Source organism: Gymnoscopelus braueri, assembly GCF_963280865.1.
Source record: "Gymnoscopelus braueri genome assembly, chromosome: 20".
NCBI lineage: Eukaryota > Metazoa > Chordata > Actinopteri > Myctophiformes > Myctophidae > Gymnoscopelus > Gymnoscopelus braueri.
The window spans coordinates 42,026,038-42,045,300 of record NC_137622.1 but is presented as its reverse complement, the minus strand read 5'-3'; the positions used below and the strand labels follow the sequence as shown (position 1 = coordinate 42,045,300).

At 41.2% G+C, this 19,263-nt stretch overlaps 1 protein-coding gene across 1 annotated transcript in view; it reads left to right on the top strand.

The window, feature by feature from the left end:
- The window catches only part of gpr174 (G protein-coupled receptor 174), a 99,678-nt gene that overhangs the window by 15,763 nt on the left and 64,652 nt on the right, over positions 1-19,263 (top strand). The gene's annotated exons all lie outside the window — the stretch shown is intronic.

Genomic DNA, 19,263 nt, shown 5'->3' with positions numbered 1-19,263 from the left:
AGTCCGGAATTAAAAATTTACTTGAGTAACAGTGCAGATGTTTTGGTACAAAAATGTACTTAAAGTACCAAAAGTAGAAAGTACTCATTATCCCATTTCACAAGTTTTCAAATGTCTAAAATGTATTAAAATCTTTTGATGGCAGATCTACAAGCTCACAATGCGTCGCATCGCAGCGCATTGTGAGCTTGTAGATCGGCTATTTTCAAATGGCCGAAATGTATATAGGGCTGAAATGGGCTGAAAAGGGCTGAAATGTATATAGGGCTGAAATGGGCTGAAATGTATATAGGGCTGAAGTGGTTACTGTATGTTTTTGTAATAATTATCAAAATCTACAAAGTAACTACAGTTTTCAAATAATTGTAGTGGAGTAAAAGTATAATATTTGCCTCTGGGATGTAGTGGAGTAGAAGTAAAAGTACTGAAAATTGGAAATACTCCAGTAAAGTAAAGATACCTCAAAATTTAAATGTAATTAGAGGCCAGCCGCCCGTCTGAGAAACATAATTTCGGGCCGATTGTAGGCCTATCTGCCATCTTATTCTTTTGGTCATGACCCACACACACTCCATAACCATAGGCGAGAGTATAGGAAAGAAGATTGACACAGATAGTATAAATACATACATATTGATTATTGCACATAATGATGTACACAGACAGGGCGTATAGAAAATGGTATACATGGAACCCAAACAGGTTATATATTGAAATGCTCTTTTCTTTTCTTTGCAATACTGCAGCTGATCACTATATGCTTGCCTTTAATTGTAGACGTTTCGCTCTTCATAACAGCAATCCTGATGCCAATTAAAGTGTAGTGATCTTTTTGTTGCATTCAGAATGTTTTTTTTTAAATACATATACACTGTGTTATACAGTATATGTTGCACCTGCCAAAAGGCTAGACATGTATGCATATAGCTTGTAATAGTTAAAAAATATATATTTTATTTATTTTGAAAGAACCCACAATATTTTTTTAACAGAACCTCGTTCCATTTAGAGCTTTAGTTGGTTCAGTATACTGTATGTACACAGCATGTCCATGCACTCGTTGCTTTAATCAAACTGTGAATCAATTTGAAGTCCCTCAGAGTTACAGTGGTGGTTCCAGAACCCTCGGTTGAGAAACAGTGTCCTAGCTCAGTGGTGCTCAAAACTTTTCCATGTCAAGGACCCCCAAAATGATATGTATTTGACCGTGGACCCCCCCATCTCAAAATATTTTGTTCCAGGGAGCCCCAGACGCAAAGATTTGAGTTACAAATGTTTGCTTAAATAAATATATACATATTCAAAGGTTTGCACAAATTTTCACGATTTAAAAAGAATTGCAGATCTACAAGCTCATAGTGCGGCACTCACTGCTATTTTTGAATAGCCAAAGTATAAAAGGATAACATTATTGTGATGCTATGTTAACACATTTTGCAGGTGGCCCCCTGGAACCCCCTTTAGGACGCCCGGGGGTCCCGGGACCCCACTTTGAGAACCAATGTCCTAGCTATAGTTCACATTCCTTGGAGGGGCTTCGCTGTGACCTTGTGTCCAGTCTGGTGACGTCTTCTCTCATCAGACCACATTCTTCTCATGGAAGACATGGAACAGTGGTTCTCAAAGTGGGGTCCGGGGACCCCCCCCCCGACGGGGCCCCCCCCCCCCAGCAAAATAGCCGACCTATAAAAGCTCACAACTTGATGCCTTGACACAACCTGTGCGGACTTGGGGGTCCCTGGCACAACATATTTTCAGATGGCAAGGGGGTCCACGGACAAATACATATTAGGGGGTCCTTGACATGAACATTTTGAGAACTGTCTTTTCTGTCTCTTAACTGTCTTTATTTCCTGTGTTATGAATTGTCTTTGCACTCAGAGCTGGTGATTAAACTCTGTCAAAATGTGAAATATCTTCTCGTTTTACAGTTCAGATTCACAAAGAATTCTCTGTGTTTTACAATCTCATCCGTCTTAGACGTTGATACGTGCTGACCTGCAGTCCAGTGGTGGCAAAAGTACTCAAATGTTTTACTTAAAGTTGTACAATGCAGATTCACAAATAACGATTTTTAGCAACCTCTGCTGGTCACTACCGTCACTGCATACAATTTCCGTAGTCCTCGATTACCCAGAATTCCATTTGTTTTCACCGGAAGCCGGAAGCGTTTCAAAAAGCGTTCTTTTAATTGTTTTATACTATCCGCGGATCGTTTCTCTTAGCCAGTGGAGCATTAGTTACCATGAGCTGTGCTTTCTTTTTCTGTTCTTTTTCGATCTTACAATCCTACATTCTCTTAAAATCAGCGTGAGGTTCCTTTTTGTTATTAGCGCGGTAGTTCCTGGCCAAACAGGAAACCGTTGCGGTAGTTCCTGGCCAAACAGGAAACCAGTGCATTTCCGCCTCCGTTTTCCGGCCAGATGACGTCATTTCCCCGGGAAAGTCCCCCCCGACACCGTTCAATAGAAAATATATAAATAAAAGGCTTCCGGGGGTGAAATTCATGGAGTGGGTGTTGTGAAACTTTTGCCACTCACAAAAGATATACAATTTAACTTTAGTTTTGTTGAAAGAGTTACCTAGTATTACTTTAAGTAAAAGTAGCTATACTGCAATGCAGAAGTACTCTGTTACAAGTAAAATTCCGGTATTAAAAATGTACTTACTTACTTAAAAGTACATCTCTTTTTTAATTATGTTGATAACTGAGTGAACACTGGACTTATTGACCACTTCCACTTGCACTATTCATTTTGTCCACACGAGGGCGACAAAGACAGTTGAATAAAATACACTGTATTAGTTCAATGGATTTAGATCAATGTTATGTTTCTAAACCATTCTGTCAGTCAGTCAGTCAGTCAGTCAGTTCAACAGCTCACTGTGTAGAGCAGGGGTCTTCAACGTTTTCAGGCCAAGGACCCCCTAGCTGAGAGAGAGATGAAGCAGGGACCCCCTACTCTATATTGTATAAAATTGTGTTTCAGATTACTTATATTTTTTTTACTTAAGTCTGCTCTTTTTTCCCTCGACACCTATAGCCTCTTTGCCAAAAATAGCCGATCTACAAGCTCTCAACGCCTCGCAGCGCGAGGTGTTGAGAGCTTGTAGATCTGCTATTTTCGGCTAATGTTCCCCTCAGAAAAGGAATTCTAGGGTTTAAGTGGTTAATGTAAAAAAAACTAAATCCTATAACACAAAGATTTGGCGGACCCCCTATAGTAGCTCTGAGGACCCCCTAGGGGTCCCGGGCTCCCTGTCGAAGACCCCTGGTGTAGAGACACACTGCATGATCCAAAGGTCCTGGGTTCAAATCCTACAAATAGCTGATCTACATTTTGAAGAATCTTACAATTTCTTAATACTTTTCAAAGTTTGAAACACATTTATAGGAAGGGGGAAAACAATACATTACAAATTCCACTTAAGCCCTATTTCAAATATAACGAACATGGTAGATCTAATATAGTGACAACAGCTTATCTACAAGCTCACAACATGCCGCATTTAGACGCACTGTGAGCTTGTAGATTAGCTATTTTTCACATTCGTTTTTTTCTGGCATTTTTTCCCCTGATTTATATGGATCAGATTTGGATCACATTCCTAAGTGGTTTGAAATGAGATTCTAATGAGATTTCTGAACACACTGGTACACTGAAGCTTGATTCATACTACAACGGTGTCACTTGTCCAAAATAGCAGATCTACAAGCATCAGTTTTAACCGTATGTACTTTTGTTTGGTTAAATATTTCACATCCACAGACAAACGTATACGTTTCCATACTCATACGCTATACGTTTCCATACTCATCCATACTCCTTCGTTGCCTCTTTTGCTGGACAATATATAGAGGATGAAATGCATAAACGTATTAAAGGTAGGGTAAGTGATTTTCTTTGGTTAAAATAAGTGTTAAATAGCTCTATATTCTGATAGTACTCATTGCTATAGAGTGTTTGTTCAGTAAAAGGAGTCTCCTTGTCTCTCCAGCTCTTTATAAAACAGAAAATGCATTTGTTTCAGTTTCATTTCCAATTTTATCCAATCAGGATAGAGAACTCAATCAGGATATAGATTAAACAAGTGAAATTGGAAGTGATGACACTAAGAAAGGAGCAGGCAAAATTGGAACTGGAACACTATAAAAATGAAGCTTAAAAATGGGTACTTTCTCCCGATTGGCTGAGATTTTGACACCTACCGGAAAATGTATTTTCCGTTTATTAAAGAGCTGGCGGGGAGACTCCTGTTACTGAACACACACTCTATAGCAATGATTACTATCAGAATATAGTGCTTTAACCTTTTAACAAAATACTTTTTGTTTAACCCAAAAATATCACTTACCCTACCTTTAAATAATATAAAGGTTACGTCAAATTTGTATTTGATGCAACCTGCATTTTTCAATTGATTGCTATAGCGCCACCCTTTGGGCAATGGTTGCGCGCTTCGTGTCTTTGCCATTTCACATAGATCCTCTACCATATTGCAGAGTTTTGTTAAAACTGACTGCATGGTTATGCTAACAGCGATAATGCGGAAAAACGGCGGAAGAGTAAAACAGGGAAACAAGAGGGGACCATAGCACTAAGTGCTTGGCCCCCTAATGAAGACTAGATACAGTAGGGGACAATAGCACTAAGTGCTTGGCCCCCTGATGAAGACTAGATACAGTAGGGGACAATAGCACTAAGTGCTTGGCCCCCTAATGAAGACTAGATACAGTAGGGGACAATAGCACTAAGTGCTTGGCCCCCTGATGAAGACTAGATACAGTAGGGGACAATAGCACTAAGTGATTGGCCCCCTAATGAAGACTAGATACAGTAACTTGCCAAGTGTTTCCAAGTTGCCAAGAACAAAACATTTTGAGATGGGGGTCCGCGGCCAAATACATATCTAAAAATGTTTTCTAAATCCTAACAGTATGTTGCTATATCAGTGGTGCTCCAACTTTTCCATGTCAAGGACCACCCAAAACGATATGCATTTGGCCGCGGACCCCCATCTCAAAATATGTTGTTCCAGGGACTCCCAGAAGCACAGGACTTAAACACCCATCAAATTTGTCTGGCCTTGCCGATTCTCGCTGCGGGACGTCGTATTTCTCTTTTAACTGTATAAAGGAAGCAAATACCCCGTCCACATATACATTTTTAATGCAAGTTATTCCTTTCTCCTTCCAATCAAGGAAAGCACCATCTAGCTTGGAAGGGGCGAATGAGGGATTTGCTGCAATGGGTAGCAAAAACGACATTGCCCTAAGCTTGAAGTGATTTGTGACTTGTTTCCAAATACGTATAGTGTTATAAATGATTGGGTTATAATTGTATATCTTTTTGTTAAGTGATACCGGTGATAAAATGACTGCCCCTATGGTAAACGGTAGACAAACCTCTCGCTCCATTTCCAATCCATCGGGCAACAATGCTGCATCATCCAACCAATAGGAGAGGGATCGAATGCCAGTGGACCAGTAATAGTGGCAAAAATTTGGATGTGACAACCCCCCATTCATTTGCATACATATATGTGAGGGGACTTAATTTAATTGCCTACATTTGACGTACAATTTTTTTTCTTAAAATCGGTTTAATGCTTACTTTATGCTCTTTTCTACGATGGTGTCGCGGGCTGAAAAAAGCAGATCTACAAGCCCACAAAGCGTCTCATTGTGAGCGTGTAGATTTTAACAGCTTGCATTGTATAAACTAGTGCCATGTGTCATCTCTTTTTTAATATGTTGATAACTGAGTGAACACTGGATTTATTGACCACTTCCACTTGCTTTATTCATTTTGTCCACACGAGGGCGACACAGAGTGTTGAATAAAATACACTGTATTAGTTCAATGGATTTAGATCAATGTTATGTTTCTAACCCAGTCAGTCAGTCAGTCAGTGAGTGTTGCCTGGTTTCAGACGAATCTGCCATTGCAAAAATAAATGATCTATGTGTAACCAAATGGACTTTTTAGGTTACTAAAAACATAAACTACTGACTACGCCAGTTGGAATTTCACCAACAACCAATTAAGGCTTTAACCTTAGAAAAGGAGGTTCGTAACAGAGCTTAAAGAACTGGGTAGGGAGGCTCAGGAAAGACACCAAGTTAGAAAATATGACATTTTATTCACATTCAATTAAAAACGGCTTGTAACAATTTAGGCAATAAATTAGTCATGGTCTTCCTCAATAAGTTACCATTTCCCTTTGACTCAATAAACACATAAAATACACAGCAAACAAAGCACACAGCACTACAAATAGGGTTTACTGCAATCTCAAAATCTGGCATATAAAAGGAGGGAGGACCAACATTCTAATTCAGTGGGTTTAAATTAAACATTACCAGGTTAATTAAATACACATTTTCAACAAAAAGTCAACATTACGTGCACTTAATACCTAAAACCTCTTACCACGGGGCGAGCAGAGTGCAGCGCACCTTCGCAAAAAGCTGCCTCACTTATACAATTTTAACCATAAGCATTACACATCATTTACAAATCAACCCCATACCATAAACCCATCTCTTGCCGGTCACGCTGGATCCCACTCTGCTCGCTCCATGTTCAGTCTGCCTTTGTGCCAAAACACACTGCTTTTAAAGAGCACTGGCACCACACCCACAAACACCTGCAATCAATGACAAGCACTTAGTTGGTGTCAATAACACACCCACATAGACACTAGTAGGAATACAATAAATGACGCGTCAATACTCCACCCGGGGTCTATTCCACGAAAGCGGAATTAAATTATCCTGGTTTGAAAGGCAAATCCAGGTTTGGCAAGCCTGCGCTGTTCAGCCTGGTTTATTCAGTTCCACGAACGCCAAGCAGCGGCGGACTGGCCATTTGGCGTACCGGGCAAATGCCCGGTGGGCCGCTGGGCCAGTGGGCCGCTGGGCCAAAAAAGAAAAAAAAAAGAAAACATGTTTTTTTTTTTTTTTTTTTTAGAAAATTATTTTCGCTCCCGTTTTAGGATTATTACGGTCATTTCCGGGTCGCGCGGCCCAATTATTAGTTACATTAATGTCCGGACCAAAATGCCAGGGCTGAATTTTGGTCCCAGTCCAGCCCTGACGCCAAGCCGGGCTGAGAAGGAGAGGTTTGTCGAGCCAGGATCGTTAAACCAGGCTGAATGTGAGTTCACATATTCCTATAAAAGACCATGAAAGTCGATAGCAGAATCCTTGAACTTGACCAATCATGGAGCCCAAAACCAGAGCGGCGTTCTTCTCTGTGGCTGAACAGCAGCACTGCAGCAGCTCATGGAATCATACAAGGAAGTAACATTTATAATAAGCAAGAAAGGAAACACGGCCGCAATAAATATAGATCCAGGGAGAAAGCGTGGCAAATTATTGCAGACAAATTAAATGCACAAGTTGTCCAAAAATATGCAATTAATTTATATACAAATCCATAAATATATAATTCAGTTAGGCTTAAACATAAGGAGTTTAAGTGAATGTTGGAATAATTACACACTTAGAATAATTTTCTAATTTCTAAAATCGAAGATCTACAAGAGAAAAGCTTGCCTTTTGGCGGCCGGGGGTCCACGGGGTTCAATGGGGGGCCGGGGGTCAACGGGGGTCCGGGAGTACCCGGCCCCCCGTGTACTCCCGGACCCCCGTTGACCCCCAACAGAGGTCCGGGGTATACGGGGGTCCGGGGGTCCACGGGGGTCCGGAGGTACACAGGGGGCCGGGGGTCCGGGGGTCCACGGGGCCGGGGGTCCACGGGGGCGGGGGTCCATGGGGGGCCGGGGGGTCCATGGGGGGCCGGGGACTCCCGGCCGCCATAAGACAAAAACATTTCGGGCTTGTAGATCTTCGATTTTCGCATAAGAATTGAATAAGTGTGGAAAAACTCATTGGTTTATGATTGGAGTCATTGGACTAACAGCTATTTCACAAAACTTGAAGAACAAGTACTGGATTAATAAAGCTTGGCTGTTAGGCTAACTTCACAGCTAAATTGCCATGGTAACTAAGGCAGGATTGCTTCAATTTTCTTTTGTGAAACAGGATCATGGATAAACATATCCAGGTTTACTGGCTAAGTTAATCTGCCGAGCTAACTCAGCTTTCGTGAAACCGATTCCTGGATAATTTAAGCCAGGATAGCCGATTAAACCCGGTTTAAACCCGGTTTATCCCTAATCCAGGTTTCGTGGAATAGACCCCCGGTTACATATGCAGTGATATTAGTCTGGCCACGAGTGAGTGAGTCTGTTAGTTAGTTAGTAAGTTAGTTAGTGAATTAGTCAGTTAGTTAGTGAGTTAGTTAGTTAGTGAGTTAGTCAGTATGTTTGTTAGTTAGTGAGTTAGTTAGTTAGTGAATTAGTCAGTATGTTTGTTAGTTAGTGAGTTAGTTAGTTAGTGAGTTAGTCAGTATGTTTGTTAGTTAGTTAGTGAGTTAGTAAGTCTGTTTGTTAGTTAGTAAATTAGTTAGTTAGTGAGTTAGTCAATATGTTAGTAAGTGTGTCAGTTAGTTAGTTTGTTTTGGGAACAACATTGGTACCTCTAAAGCAGTGTTTCCAAAACTGGGGTTTGGGACAGTGGTGTGTTTTTAGGAGGGTATACGATACGATGCGCGTGGTCGTGGTACAAGCTCACAATGTGTTGCATCGCAACACATTGTGAGCTTGTAGATCTGCTATTTTCAAATAGACAAAATGTATATAGGGCTGAGGTGGTTAATGTATGTTTAATATTAATAATCATAATCTACAAAGTAACTAGTAACTGAAGTTTTCAAATAATTGTAGGGGAGTAAAAGTACAACATTTGCCTCTGATATGTAGTGGAGTAGAAGTAAAAGTACTGAAAATTTTAAATACTCAAGTAAAGTACAAATACCTCAAAAGTACAGTACTTGAGTACATGTACTTTAGTTACTTTCAACCACTGTTTAAAGGTTTAAAGAAATCACACATTAAAATGCACTTATTTATATTCCAACTTTTACCTAAAGACACTCTGATGTGACGTGTTGTGAGCTTGTAGATCGGCTATTTTCACTATTTCAAAAAACATTTGAAACGAGGACCCCCCAAATTGATAAATATTTCGTGGCGGACCCCCGTCTGAACATTTTTTGTGCCGGGGACCCCCAGAAGACAAGAATTATGTAAAAACCTAAAAACTATTCAAAACGCTTCACCATTTTCCAAGCATTTGGTATTTTTCAAACATTTTCAAAAATAGCAGACGTCCAAGCGTGCCGCGCTGTGAGCTTGTAGATCTGCTATTGTATTTCTTAATAGCCAACATATAAATGGATGAAATGGTTAAAAATATTGTACTGCCATAGGCCAATTACTTTTGCCGGGGACCCCCTGGAACCCCCTCAAGGACCCCTGGGGGTCCCCGGACCCAACTTTGAGAACCAATGTCTTACACAAATCTATGTACCGGTATGCACACTGTGGTGCTGATGATCTGGAATCATTTGCCTGTCTCACATGGTGGATGGATGAGACAGGCATCCAATTTTGAGGTATTTTTGGGCGGTGAAACCGCCCCTATAAGTGAGATTTGGAAAAATGTACATTTTCCTGCGCTGTGATCTGGGCCCAGGAAATTTGTAGAATTATCCTGCGCTGTGATTGGCCAATCACAGTCTATTCAGGACTGTGATTGGCCAGTGTCACATGACACATGTGCATAGCCCTATATAAGCAACCATAACTTGAAAAAAACCAAATATTTGTTTTTTTCAAGTTATGGTTTCGTCCATCATAAAGAGTGTTTCAATAAATGTATTTATCTTTTGTACATGATTGGTTGACTCCATTCAGTATTGTGATTAGCTATCAAGACACCGCCCACTTCACACAGGGTGTGATTTTTTACTTTACTTTACTTCTACTCCACATCTCAGAGGCAAATATTGTACTCCACTATAATTATTTGAAAACTTTTGTCACTTTGTAGATTTTGATTATTATTACAAAACCACTTCAGACATATAAACATATACATATATATATACACGTCAAAATGTGACGCATTGTGAGCTTATAGATCTGCTATTTTCAAAGGATTTTTATACATTTCATACATTTGAAAACGTGTGAAATGGGGCCGTCTGCATAATGAATACATATACTTTTAAGTATATTTTAATGCCAATACTTTTGTACTTTTATACTTTTTTATACTTTTGTACTTTAAAATTTTGAATACCAAACTTGTAACAGACTATTTCTACAATACTCTTACTTGAGTAAAGAAATGTGAGTACTTCTTCCATCACAGACCAGCTCTGAGAGACGAGCATGATTAATGACAAGTCAGTGGTTCTCAACCTTTGGGTTGGGACCCCTGGAACCAAGCCATCCAGGCTCCTGGTGAATCATGACCATAAAACATTTGAAATGAATATTTGAATATTTAATTACACTATATTTAATAAATACCCCACTTTTTTCAGTTTCCAAATATTTGTTGATCAAGACCAAACCTTAGGCTATCCATGGAGAACAGTTGACTGTGTATAACAGATTTAAAAAACCCCACAGACATACAGTATTCAGGCTGAAGAGCTTAAAGTGAGCTGAAATGTATTTATGTCTGATCATGAACATTATACTTTATATATCATAAGTAAAATCATACAAATTAGAGGTGCCAATCATACCAGTGGTCCTTGGGGGGGTACCAGGGGGTCCCCAGCGAAATTAGTTAACATAGCATCACAATCATTTTAACCACTTAGCTTTGGCTATTCAAAAATAGCAGATATACAAGCTCATAGCGCCGCTATGAGCTTGTAGATCTGCTATTTTTGAAAAATCTTGAAAATGTGTGCATATCTTTGAATATAAATGTATATTTAAAGCGAACATTTTTAACTGAAAATTTGCTTCTGGGGGTCCCTGGCACAAAGCATTTTCAGATGGTGGTCTGCGGCCAAATGGGCCCGCCCCGCGAGAAATGGGACTGAAATCTTGACCCGTTCGCCCCGCGGTTCTACCCGCGGGGCCTGCGGCTACGAGTCGGCCCGCACATCACTACTACACACGACAGACAAAAGACAAGCAGTTACAGCAGCCATTAATTATTGCTGTTGATTGCCTATGTGGTCAAATCAGGGTCAAATGCACAGGCTCAACGAGCCATCGTTATCCTGCTAGTGTTACATAGCTGATTGGCTATGTAATTATATCACAATATACTAAAGGTCATTTGTACAACGTTTTTCCGATGTACGGCACTCAGCTTTTGGAAGCAGAGTTTAAATCAGTGGTTCTGGGACTTTTTCGTGCCAAGGATCCCCAAATTGATATTTGTTGGGGGGTGCAAATCAACAATTGGGACAGGACAAAACAAACTCTGGCGAGACAACATGAAACATATTACCAACAGAAGTACATATCGATGGCCAAAATGCAAAACCTCCTATGTCCAAATTTCATGATTTTTGGATTTCACTGTGGATGAGGACTATAGGCTATGCTGCACATGCTCAGTCTGTCTGCAAGATAGTCCCGCCCCTCATTTTGTCAGAAAAAGTCATTTGACTAAAACCATGAGGGTTTGGGTGGGTGGAGTTTGGGGGTTGTGGTGTGCTGGTTGGGGGCATGGGGACCGGGGGTTCTGGGAGTGGGGGTAATGGGTTGGGTGGGATTTGGGGGTATGAGGGTATGGGGTGGGATGGGGTTTTGAGTTATGGGGGTTGTGGGAGTGGTGGAGTATTGCAGGTGGTGGAGTTGGGGGGGTAGAGGGTATGGGGGGGATTATGTTGAGGGGGGCATAGGCCAGTTAGGCCAGATCATACAGGATAGGGTCTTTGTGATGCGAAAGTGTGGTCTAGCCAACACCAACTCAGGACTCCTGAAGTGGGATGGGGTTTTGAGTAAGGGAGGTGGAGAGGTGTGGGCTGGCAGTTGGGGGGGGGGGGTTTGTGGGAGTGGGGGAGTATTGCAGTAGGTGGAGTTGGGGGTAGAGGGTATGGGGGGGACTATGTTGAGGGGGGCATGGGTCAGTTAGGCCCGGATCATATAGAATAGGGTCTTTGCGATGCGATGTGTGAGTGTGGTCTAGCCAACACCAACTTGGGACTCCTGAATCGCTGCCCTCCACACTCTCCTATCTAGCATCAGGGTCTTGAGCTCTACAGTATTGTTGGCTAAGCTGTTACGCCGAAGTGCATCTACGTAGGTGGTGCACTTCTTGTCTCTCCTGGCTTTGCCCTGGGTTGGCTCTCATAGTGTTAGTTTGCTTGCCACTAGTTATGGGTCCCTGACGCAGTGCCCTGCCTCATCCTTCTCTCTCTGACTTTGTCTGTGACCCATGGTAGGTTCCTGTAGAGGACCACATTTCTGATGTGGTCCGTCCATGTGACTCCTAGTGCCATTCATAGCATTCTTGTGTAGACTCCATCCAAGACCCCTTTCCTGTTGCAGGGTTCTTGCACCATTTTAAAAGTCAAATTTAACACTTTTTAAGACCTTTTTAAGACCTAAAGAAATATAATTTAAGACCCAAAGAAATGTCAAAACAATGCCGTAGATAGAAAAACAATAGTTTATTGAGTCTAAATCTTTGGATTAGATGTGACATACCATGTGACATATCAGTCCTTCACGTTTCAGGATGATATTTCAGTCAAGGTTTAGAGACACAATCTCAATATTTTTAACTATATTATCTCAACATGGCCATGTAAAGGCTTTCCAATGATGTACACAACCATCAAAAACAAAAAGTGCAGCTCTGCATAGAGGAACAGCAGCAATATTTAAGGCTAACAAAAATGAAAAATACAAAATTTTCTCAATTTCCCTGTCTAGGTCCACCAACTCCCCCTTCTTGTCCTTGGACCTTTTTCTCATGGTGATGAGCTCTGCCATCTTGGTCCCTGCAGTATTCTCAGCCTTCTGTGCAAAGCCGTCTGCATCATTCTCTAGAGTTTCACGTACACTTGCAATGACGCTTCTTTTTTTGCGTAGCTCCTGCAGATCATCTTCAGCCCTTTTTCGCTTGCTCATTTGTTCTCCCTTTCCTTTTTTCTTCTTCTCTTCCTCCAAATGGAAGCTGTACCGGCTGCGTGCAGATGCACACTCATTGAGCAGCTCTTTCGTTAGTGGCACCCTCACCACTCCACCACACACCCTCACATAGTCACAAATAAGTCTCTGTGATATGACAGTGTCCTCCTCCATGTTGCAGATCTCCACCTCCTTGTTTATGGAGAACCCACGCTCCACAGTAGCTTGTCCATGTGCCCATGTGCCCATGTGCCCAAGGGACAGCGGTCCCCGGTGTAAAGTTGGTCAGATCCAACCAATATGCCCATATATAGGCATGTATATTTATGACATCAGGGATCTCCACATATGGGCATGAAATGGACAGACAGACAGACAGGCGTGTACAATAGATACTCTGACACTGAATATGTTGTATTTTATGTCTACACCAAATCTCTGCGCCACCAAATAGCCAGAAGCTGTTCATCTGACCTTGTTCCCCCAAAATTCGGCTCAAACATGGGACAAAATGCATTCTACTATGCTGCCACCAAAATGTGGATTGATAGATTGAATACTTTATCAGACATAAATGTAAAACGCACGAGGTACAGTCAAATACTTGAGCTAAAAGGATATTAAACACAAAAAAAGTCCTGGGGGACTTGTTTCCATTGTGGTCCTATTCAATTCATCAACAAAGAATAAAAATAACACCAAACAACCATACAATATCATCAACAAATATAAAACACTAGGGAAAGTAGGGAAAAAATGGATAAAGAAAAAAACTGTAGGCATTGAATGCCAACATTTTCTATGGGGGAAGTGAGTTTTTCTCTTCCTTTGGCATCCTGAGAGATGGATTTTTAGGCCTGATTTGAAGGGAGCCAGAGATGCACATTCTTTGGTGGCAGTGCAGTAGAAAGATAATTTAGCCATGTTATCCGTTATCATGCCATAGCTATGGACCAGTAGGTCCCTACTGGCCTACCAGGAGGCTGTTGTCAGTCATTCTATGGGTGATAAAATGCTAACCCATGTGCTGTCAAGGGACCAGCACCTGTCTCGGCGGCTTGCCTCGCTAATCATTAGACGTTCAGCCCCAACCTCCTGGGATTGAATCACGACGGAGGCGTGCCATCAGAAACGGACTTGAGCCACGAGAGGCACCACCGAGCGAGCTAAGGCGAGCAAGTTACGTATGTCCCGATAGGCACAGAATCGTAAATCATATTTGGGGAAACGTTCGTCCCAACTGCCAATCAAAGTGACTACTGGCCAATCACAGCGCGTCTTTTCCAGGACTTACGTTACGGCTGAGTCTACCTAAGCCTCCTGTTAGACCGCACATGCGGTAACATTGAATCACCCATAGAATGGCTGATAACAGCCTACCAGCCTCCTGGTAGGCCAGTAGGGACCTACTGGACCATAGCTATGGGATGCATAGCGTGCAGAGAGCGGCCGAGAACAGCAGACCTCCAAGCTCACATCCGATGTGAGCTTGTATGTCAGCTGTTCTCGTCACATCCGATGTGAGCTTGTATGTCAGCTGTCCTCGGCGCTGTACCGTTGTGAGGTGAAGTATATATGTCTCGCTAGGAGCGCCTCACCAGCCACACAAGAGGAGGTTGAATGAAACTGAGAACAACAGGTGTGGGGATCTGTTGGGAATTGATTACATGAAACCAGCACCTGCGCAGTCTCTATGTTTGTAAACCAAAAATCTGTCTATTGTCCAAAATGTAACAGAGGGCATCCGCCACTACATTCACGACCCCCAAGTTGATACTGTAGCTACAATGTCCAGTCAAATTTGAACAAGGCCGACCTTAAAACCCTGGGTGGCGGGACTGGCGGCTCCCCTCCCAGCTCACCGGGAGTGCGCGCGTAAAGCCCCACGCCGTATCGATCCAGTGTGACCCAAGACCAACCTCCCTTAGACCTCCCCAACCGGCCCATATGTCATAAGGAAAAGGGGCCCCTATTTTTGGCACTGCTATAACCGCACCCGTTGCCCATTACCCGTGAATTTCTGCCCATTACCCGTGAATTAGGGATAAGGGAGCTGGCACTGTCCCTAAACGCTATTTTGTGGCCGCTATACCCCGCTATTCATTATGCCGACTCCACTATTTGCGCCTGGAGGTGTGGCCGTGGGCGTGTTGTTGCATTATCCCCAAAATTGCTTTTTTACCCACACACGTTTGGGACAGCTTATAGTGGAATCTAAAACCACCCGCAATGCCAACTTGGTTTGGTAGGGCGCGCCTGCAATGGACAGGCGTCCAGGTCGCGTAGCTGCACAACATTCAAGGTCTCCCTCTCTCCTAATTCCTTGTGTCAATTGTGTTCATATAAGATGATAGTCTATTCAAATACGACAATTTGTGCGGCGCGCAATGCAATGTTCTCCAAATTGCACACTCAAGTTTTATTTATCATTACGCAGGAAATAATGAATTGATTACAAAAATAAAATTATGTCTAATCAGTAATATGTAGGTGATACGTATGTCTATCTATCAAATGTGGTTTTATTGAAAGGTAATCAAAGGCTAGAGCTTAGAAAGCAAACGTTGGGTGTGTGATGTCCATGTTAAATCCCCACGGAGCGGCTGCAGCTGTTTTGCCAGAATTTGCAGACAGCCGTTGTTTTGGCCTTGCCTGTTATGTTAGCGTCAGTAAATGTGTAGCGCTTTGACATGTTTATTCTCTATGTTGACAATTTGTTAATTTATCTGTGCCCATGTGACACAACAGATATAACTAAACTGTCACATAGGTGTTTGATTTATGTTAAATTCAGAGACCTTTTATTTGTGTTATTTATTTCAGACCACACATATACAGTAACACCTATTATCACCCCCTGTAACTCCTGTATGCTGGACTCATTTCATCTAGTAAATAACCCTGTGGTATAAAGGACTCTCTGACAGGAATCGTTTCCATAGATAGCATAACCCTTAATTAAGAGGCACTTACAAAGTTGCTTTTTTTTCTTAGCTTTTTATGTCGTGGTAAAATCTTCATCCCACATCAAGTACATTAACAGTAAAATTAACAGTACAAGACAAGTACAAAGTACATAAAGAGAGAGAGATTTATTGACATTCATTTCAAACTCAGGACAGATACTGGTACACTGGTCAACGTTAAATTGGCTGTTTTTTTCCCTTAAATGTATAAAATAAAGAATAAATGTATCCTTTGAAAAATGGTCATAAATAATTTAAACATACACGGTACATCATTATCAGACCTAGATGTACCCTTCAACTTTGTTTGTGACTGGCTAGTGGCTATCACAGGTTTTCTAGCATTTGTAGAAATATTGTGCCTTAAATGTAATTAAAACAATATATGATATGTATTTTGCCCCACATTTGTAAACGATTAAAAATAAAATGGTGCCCAGTGTTCTCAGGGGCACAGTGTGCCAGTTACCTTTCCTTTTTTATTTTTTTACTTGTGTTTATTGAGCACCATGTTTGCATTGCAGACAGTGTACAACATGAGCAGAGAGAGAAAACAATTAATATAGATATATGTTTTTTTTTTAAGTAAACAAACAATAGAAAAATTAACATTGTAAATGACATTTGAAAAAAAAATCATTTTCTCTTTGCCCCTTTTTTTTAAAATTCCTTTATTCCTTATTTTTATATACATTTGTTTGGTGCCTTTTTTCTTTTTTTCCCCCTTCCCCTTCCCACCCTTCCTAAGGTATGTCACCCCCCCCTCCCCCCTCCCCCTCCCCCACAGTTGAAAAAAGTTGTTTTTAAGCGGTTAATTAAATGAAAACAAGTAGACCAGGGTTTAACCCATTAAGTCCTGAGGCCCATTCTACAAATGTCTTCTAAATCAGTAGTTCTCAAACTGTTTTGTGCCAGGGACCCCCCAAAATGATATCTATTTGGCTGCGGACCCCCCCCATCTCAAAATGTTTTTGCCAGGGACCCCCCAGAAGAGAGGGTTTGTTTTCTAAATTATTTAAATATTTTCAACGCTTTCAAGATTTTTTCAAAAATGTAAAAAGATAGCAGATGTACAAGCTGTGAGCTTGTATATCTGCTATTTTTCAATACCCAACGTAAAAAAAAAAAAAAAAAATCTATGGGTTTAAGTGGGTAAACAATGAAAGCATGTAGACCAGGGTTGAAGTGGTTAATTAATTGAAAATAGGTAGAACAGACCAAACATTCATGAAAAAAAAAAGACCCTCTCTCTACAAACACACAACCAAACCATATGGATTATGAATGTTAAATAAGACGGGGGTAAGAGTAAATACGTTTTAGATTCTTCCTACTCCTTTTTGAACATGTTGGGGATGATCAATGATCGCATTTTTTAAGTACATTTTTTTGTTTACCTCTTTTTTTATGTTATATTGTGGCTTTCATTGTTATTAGTTTGTTTTATTTTACCTGCAAGTTCAAAAAATAAAGATTATCAAATCAAAACCACCCAGTGGGGTTAAATGAAAACAGGTACACCAGGGTTGAAGAGGTTAATTCATCTGCGTGTGTGAGATGTTTCTCAGAGGTGCACCTGTCCTGCAAACTGAATTATTAACCATCAAATCTCTTAAAGCAGACTTGATGATGACTGATGATCTCGTTCATCCAGGTAACCATCGCTTTGACGTTGACGTACACAGAAGGACCTTTTTCCCCCCAACCAGCTATGATGCTTCCATACATCGTCCAGGAGGCGTCGTTGTTCTCACACATCAGAGGTCCTCCCCAGTCCAACTGAAACAAGAAGCAGTTGTGTTTTTCAATGTGTGTTTTTATGTGTAAATATCATGTGATGTTTTCATCTCTGTGTCACTCACCACGCTGGGATAGGACTCAGAGCGTCCAGTACAGAACGTAGTGCTGGTGATCCATCTGTCGGCGCTGCCGGGGGAAGCATCTGCAGGCCAGTCACGTCTGCACTGATCATTGGTGATGATAGTGGTAGAACCCTCCTGGAGCTTGTCAACTGGGTAAACTGAAACTGCTGGGGGAAAACACACAGGATTCAAAGTTGAGGACTTTGTACACAGTCATTTATTAATACAGTGGAACATTGTAATCCATTACAAAATACATATTTAACCACTTTTTAACCCCTATTTTTGGCATGTCATTATAGGAAACAAATACGTATTTATTTATTGTTCACACATTTTCAAAAATAGTGATCCACAAGCTCACAACATGCTGTGATGTGAGCTTGTAGATCATCTATTTCCACTCTGAATATAATATTGAGATTATGAATTGCCAGTGAATTCTCTAGGCAGAAGTACAGGAAGTCCCGCCCTAAAGCCCTCAAGGAAGTTACGTTAATGCTGTGCAGATCTGTGTACATCCCAGGAAATGAAAACTGTGCTGTGATTGGTCAATGAAAGAGCGCTTCCAGGGGAAGTACATACAACGTAAGTACATACAACGTAAGTACATACAACGTAAGTCCCGCCCCATTATCAGTACATGCTGATAATGTGTCAAATTCCTTGTTAACCTGTATGAATGTGTGTTTATATTGTTTCCTCACCATCTGGTTTGGTCTCCCCCCATCCAGTGAACTTGCACGTCTTGCCAGCAGGGGGGAAGTCTTCAGCCTCAGGAAGACACACAGGTTTAACATACTTGTTAATCTTCGCAGGTTGCCACAGTTTGAGCAACACCATGCCATACTGAGGATAGTTGGAGTCGGTCGCTTTGGGGTGCCTGAAGATCTATCAAAGAAATGACAGGCACACGTTTAGATTAACCATATAAGCCCTGTTTCCATAAAAGAAAACATTTAAAAGCTCAGATTGTAGATCTATTTTCAAAGGAGCTGTGAATCTGTCTAGAGAGATTAGTGTGAACATAGTGTTAGTTATGTAATATGTTCTGACACATGTTTGATGTTCATACTGTACCTTTTCAATCCAGATCTTCTGTTGAGTGTTTTCAGTGGTAGACCTACGGTCGTGAGCTCCCAGCACCACATGGTCATACCTACCACTGGAGAAGAAAACAGAAACAAATGATTATTTCACTTTAATTCCATTATCTATAAGTAACTATATTAACATTTGTCCATTAGTAGCAGAGCTACTGGTTGGTTGTTAAATTTGACATATTTATCCACTTTAGCCCTACAAACTCAGTTGTACAACGAATTGCGAAAATAGCAGATCTACAAGGTCAAATGCGTTGCTGTAGCACATTGTGAACTTGTAGATCTGCTGTTTTCGCTATTCATTTGAATGTT